Source organism: Rhinoderma darwinii, chromosome 8 (assembly GCF_050947455.1).
Source record: "Rhinoderma darwinii isolate aRhiDar2 chromosome 8, aRhiDar2.hap1, whole genome shotgun sequence".
Classification (NCBI taxonomy): domain Eukaryota; kingdom Metazoa; phylum Chordata; class Amphibia; order Anura; family Rhinodermatidae; genus Rhinoderma; species Rhinoderma darwinii.
Window position 1 is genome coordinate 40,900,440 of NC_134694.1, and position 6,500 is coordinate 40,906,939.

The following is a 6,500-nucleotide window of genomic DNA, read 5'->3' on the forward strand; positions in this document are numbered from 1 at the left end:
CATTCTGAGCAAATGTCCACCTCATTGCTTCAGCTCTCCACCCATGATGACCAAGGATCCCCCACACTACCTCCTTAAGCGGACCTTTCTATATCATTTGTTCGACACCGACATAAAGACAACCATGAGCTAAAGAGTAATCTGACACCCACTGAGGGTAATCCCCTTTCCATAGACAGCACTTATTCTTTAGTATCTTTTTTAGGACTTCGCCGCAACTAACCATGCCGCCTAATCCCTCATTCACACAATCCACAGTCATCCTACTCCCCTTACTGAAAAGCCCAAAAAGCCAAACTACATGTTTTTTTTTTCCAACAGTCCAAAAGATTTCAAGAAAAAGGAAAATAGAGGCCGAAATAGAGGCTGTAGAGGGGCAGAAAGAGAAAATCCAAGAGACTTCGTACGAGCCAAGAAAAGTCGAGTCACACAATAAAACCATTTCATTTATCTAGCCACATACTGATTGAAAAGGAAATATTTTTATTATTCAAAGGCTTGTCTTTTTGTCCATCAGCCCCCCCCCCCCCCCCGGACTGCTTTCAGCTATTTATGGACCTTAAAAGGTTCATTAAAAAACTCACGTTAACTCATCATTTTGCAATAAGTTTGACCCCATCAGTTCTACCTGACCTACTCACCACTACTACGTCTGTGACTTTGTCTGTGGACGCATGACCAAAGTCAAATATTTACCAAACACATCACCCAGGATCTGCCGTCAACATTTTCACTTCACTTGTCAGTAATGACCTCAAATCCCTTGGCAATTTGAGTGACCCTAGTGTTAATTTAACATTGTTCGAGAGTAAAGCCATCAAATCTTTACTCAATAAAGAGAAAATAGTCATTAGGTAAGAAGATAAGAGTGCGGACTACAACCGTGAAGCCCTTAGTTTGTTATCGGACAGTACATTCTATGAGAAATTAACCACTAACCCCACCACAATTTTACATTTCTGAGTATAAACTTTTGATGCTTCCATGATGGGCTTTTAACTAAAGAAAGAGGAAAACTTTTTAAAAGTTTCTATTTCCACATTACCAAACTTTTATCACCTTCCCAAAGTTCAGAACTCTGCAACGGCCCCCCCTTGCCGCTCCATTAACTCTGGGATTGGGAATCTGACAAGTAGTTTATCCCATTTTGTTGAACTACACCTATAATCTTATGTTTTAGCCCTACCTTCCTATTTAAAAGACTCCACACACCTCCTTCCCAACCTCAATAAGATCCATAATTTAACCATTCTAAGTTTTTTAACTGTATGTTTCTGCTCTATATTCCAACATTCCCCACATTGGGGCTATTTAGGCAGTTGAATCATACTTACGGACACATTGTATAGACTTTATACTTCAACACAATGTTTTCACCATTAACAAATCACTGTACAAACAGGTCAGAGGCTGTGAAATGGGTTCAAAATTTGCACTATCATATGCCAATCTACATATGGGACACTTTGAGGAAGAAAACATTCTTGACCCTGATCCTTTTATGAAAAATATTTTATTTTACTGTTGATATATCGACGATTTGTTCTTCATTTGGAAAGGTAGCGATGTGGAGGCGGCTAATTTTTTGCAGGTGCTTAATGTCAATGATTTTGGACTGTCCTTCACACATAATTTTTCTGCGACATCGATTAACCTTTTAGATCTAGTGGTAAGCGAAGACGAGGAGAGGTTTTTAGCGACCAACACTCATTTCAAATCAGTAGCATGTAAATGCTATTTAGGTTTTAGAAGTGCTTTTTACCCGCATTGACTAAAGAATATTTAATTTGGACAGTTCAGACGTATCAGGAAGAACTTTTCTGATGATAACCAGTTCAAATCTGAATGCAAGACTCTAACCAAACGTTTTAAAGATAAATATTTTCCCCATAGTCTCATCACAGGGCCACTTCAGAGAGCTTTACAGCTAACACAGGATGACTGTATATTTCGGACCAAAATGGTAGACAAAAACTCCACCTCAGCTAAACACAATTTTATAGCCATTTTCAACACAGGAAATAAGATTTTAATTAAACACTGGCACAGTCTAAAGAATGATCCACACTTCAAAGATGCATTTCTTGTGATAAAGAAAAATAGTCATATCTTTTTCTAATAATTGGCAAAAATACATGCTTATGCTACATATACGTATACTTTGTGTCATGCCCATGGCCACGGGCCGTCAGGCTCACTCACTTCTTAACGGCCGCAGCCATGGATCTGCAAGCGCTGGCCCCAGCCTTCTCCTCAGGAGACGCCAGCACTCACCACCGCTTACCTTGGCTGGGTCCCGTAGGGTGCGCGCGCACGCTCGTGCCCACTCTTAAAGGGCCAGTGCGCACACCTGAGTTAAAGCAAAATTAGCTCATGAGCACCCTCCTGCCTTGCCTGAGCGTTGTTGTCTTACCTTAAGTTTGTCTAAGCAAATGGTCTCCTAGTGTTTCCCAGTTCCCAGCATTTCCCGTTCCTATAACCTGTATCCCGTGCTATCCTGGTCAAGTGCCGTGTTGAGCTGAAGTCGTGCTGTGCTGTATACCACGCTTGGCGCCTGCCTGCGGCCTAGTCCCAGCCGAGCCTGTCATACTACTGTCCAAGCTACCACAGGTACACTATACGAACTATAGACTGTGACCTGTTGGCCAGCTGCCATACCGTCAAGGTGGTACGGCCCAGTGGGTCCACCTACTCAACGCAACACTTTGCCTATGAATAATTTGTCTCTGAAATGTATTTGATATAATCTTGCTATCTAAGGTTTGTTCTCAAACAGTAATCTATGAATATCAGACTGCTGGCCTCCTTACTAGGCCTTCAAGGCCGTTCTAAAACAGGATTGCCACATTTGCTGAAGGCAGTCATCTAATTCTAAACAACATAAAGCGTGTAAATAGAATGTTATTAGTACACCTTTCTCGTGTGACCAAGAACTTGGAAGGTGGTTCTGTGATGGCAGTTATCCAGAAAATACCTTTAAAAGGTGGATCTAAAAGCCAATCTATTGGATCTTCTGTCTAACTCTTGAGAGGATCTCTGTGGCCATGTCTTTCTTATTTTTTACTTCTCTATCTCGCTCTTATTATTATAACCGTACTTTTAAATAACGTTTTTTCTTTTAATTTCACTGTGAGACAAGAGAGTTTGTGCAAGATTTCCTTATCAGCTGATGAGAATGTCCAGCAGTCTTAGCCTCCCTTGCAAGTGACCCAGACAGGAGGATTTTCAGGAGTCTAAGCGGCTGCAGGTGAGATTTCTTACCAGTCTCTCCTCTCCTCCTCCTTTGTGGTTCTGGCTTCAGGATCTCCCTCTCACAGGTGATCTTTTTACTTTCCCTTTTAATGGTTTGTTTTTGTTTCTCACTAACTTGGTTGCAAAGTGTGGGGTTGGGACAATCCTCAAACTCTGTGGCTGTCTAGGACAGGCAGTAACGTGTCTCCAGGCTGTGTTTTGGCAAGCGGTCTCAGGCGCTCCCGAGATGTCAGTGAGCACTACAGTCCAATAGTTTCATAACGTTGCCTCCCTACATTAAATAGGTAGGTGTATAAACATCATACCTGACCTGACGAAGGGACGGGTACAGTTCTGAAACGCGCAGTCCGCACGAATAAAGAAAGACAAACCTCTATACATTGCAATTGGTCCTACTTGCCTGGTGCCATCACCTAAAGACTGCATGAATTTTTCTTGTTTTTCCTTTGAATTTTATCTCATCCCCACAACAAGGATTCATCCTTTCAAGGGATGGCAGTAGGAGGCTGCCGGCACACACTGCTACCATACAGATCCATGACCGCTGGTTCCTCTGTCATGCCCACTACCAGGGAATGAGCTGACTGCTGGGGCTTCTGGTACTAGACAAAAGCGATCAAGGTACAGATTGCACTTTGAACAACATTGCCTATATTCTCGTATTCTCCTTTTGGTTAGTATTCTAGTGCAGCTGTCTGTATTACTCTCTTAATGAAAGTTGGCATAGATCTGGGAGATCATTACTCCACAAGCAGTTGGAGATCCCTGCCTAAATTGCGCGCACAAAGATGGCATGTGGGATATGTCTGGGACAGATAAGTGGTGGTGAAATTCTAGAACTATGGTCACTGATGCCAACAAGGGTGTGACTGCCAATGCTTCTTTGCCACACTTCTTCCCCGCACTGCACTTTCCAGGTCATTCCCCTGATACCCTCACTCACATTCTCCCTCCGAGTGGCAGTTGTCTACCGCCCCCCCGGGCTCACCCTGCCAGTTCTTGAAACCTTTTGCTGCTTGGCTTCCACAATTCCTATCCTCTGAAACACCCACTCTCATCATGGGTGACTTTAACATCCCCACTGATAATCCAACCTTTTCAGCTGCCTCCCAGTTCCTATCTTTAACCTTGTCCCTAGGCCTGTCACAACTTATTTATTCTCCTACACATGGAGACGGGCATTCACTTGACCTGGTCTTCTTCTGACTCTGCTCAGTATCTGACTTAATGACCGGGCCTGAGAAGTCTAAATGACTAGCTGAATTTTTCAGCTTTTGCCTCCCTGCCTTTCAAGAAGCCATAATTTTTTTTATTTTTCGTTAACATGTCTGTATGAGGCCTTGTTTTATGCGGGGTAGAAACAAATTCACTGGGAAGTTATAGAATTTATTTTTATGTCGTGAATACAGGAAAAAACTATTCTCACCATTGTTTTTTCTTTATTTTTTATCCTGTTTACGTTTCACACTAAATAACCTGTTAAGTTAAATCTTCAGGTTATTACGGTTGTGTAGATATCTAATATGTGTAGGTTTTTTGCTGTTATGTAATGCATGGGCAAGAAACTATATTTTGTTAAAAATAATTACTTAAATTACTTACTTTTGGGACATTTTTATTTTTTGGTACTTTTTTTTAATCTCATTAAGGGATAACTTTATTTTTTACTTATAATGTATTAGCATACTCTTGTATGATAATATATTACACTGTGTCACTATGACACAGGCTGCTGTTAGGGCAGCACATAGTGTGCCCTAACAGCAGGCTTATAGAACAGACAGCTCTGGTTCCTTTCTATGTCCCCAGGGATGACGGCAGAGGGATTCCACTGTCTCTGATCACGTCACCAGGTTTCCGGTGATGCGATCAGAGTGGGGAGTTCCCTTTGATCATGCCGCGGTCACGGATATGGTTGGACAAATCTGTTGTACAAAAGGTCATTATAATTGCGGCCACTGCAATCACTGCCTCTTTATGTTCAAATCAAAGTACAGGGTGGGCCATTTATATGGATACACCTAAATAAAATGGGAATGGTTGGTGATATTAACTTCCTGTTTGTGGCACATTAGTATATGGGAGGGGGGAAACTTTTCAAGCTGGGTGTTGACCATGGCGGCCATTTTGAAGTCGGCCATTTTGTATCCAACTTTAGTTTTTTCAATGGGAAGAGGGTCATATGACACATCAAACGTATCGAGAATTTCACAAGAAAAACAATGGTGTGCTTGGTTTTAACGTTACTTTATGAGCGATGCCCAGATTCTGCAGTTTTTAGAAATATCCCACATGTAGCCCTAGTGTGGTAATGGACCGAAGCACCGACCTCAGAAGCAAAGGAGCACCTAGTGGATTTTGGGGCCTCCTTTTTTTAGGAATATATATTAGGCACCATGTCAGGTTTGAAAAGTCTTGTGGTGCTTAAACAGTCGAAACCACCCAAATGTGACCCCATTTTGGAAACTACACCCCTCAAGGCGTTTTTCTAGGGGTAAAGTCAGCATTTTGACCCCACAGTTTTTTTGCAGAATTTAGTGTAATTAGTCAGTGAAGATGAAAATCTACCTTTTTCTGCTAAAACATAGCATTTTATTTTTTTTTTCTACAAGAAATAAAGGAGAAAAAGCACCGCAACATTTGTAAAGCAATTTCTCCCGATTATGGCAATACCCCATGCGGTCATAAACTGATGTTTGGACCCAAAGCAGGGCTCAGAAGGGAAGGAGCGCCTTTTGGATTTTGGAGCGCAGATTTTGCTGGAATGGTTTTCGGTGCCATGTTGGGTTTGCAACGCCCTCGAGGGACCAAAACAGTGGAAACCCCACAAAAGTGACCCCATTTTGGAAACTACACCCCTTAAAGAATTTTTCTAGGGGTATAGTTAGCATTTTGACCCCACAGTTTTTTTGTAGAATTTTGTGAAATTAGGCCGTAAAAATTAATATCAACATTTTTGTCCACTAAAATGTTTAATTTTGTAATTTTCACAAGGCATAAAAGAGAAAAAGCACCCCAACATTTTAAATCAATTTCTCCAGAGTACGGCAATACCCCATATGTGGTCATAAATGTTTTTTTTTATTAGAAATTAATTAACCCTTTCAGGACTGAACCTTTTTTGCTTTTTCCTTTTCGTTTTTCACTCCCTGCCTTCCAAAAGCCATAACTTTTTAATTTTTCCGTCAATAGAGCGGTGTAAGGGCTTATATGCGGGAGGAGTTGTAGTTTCTATTGACACCAATTAA

The 6,500-nt window shown here is 41.4% G+C and overlaps 1 protein-coding gene across 2 annotated transcripts in view; it reads left to right on the plus strand.

Moving 5' to 3' along the window:
* The window catches only part of LOC142658663 (death domain-containing protein CRADD-like), a 70,853-nt gene that overhangs the window by 35,575 nt on the left and 28,778 nt on the right, over positions 1-6,500 (plus strand). The window lies entirely within an intron of this gene.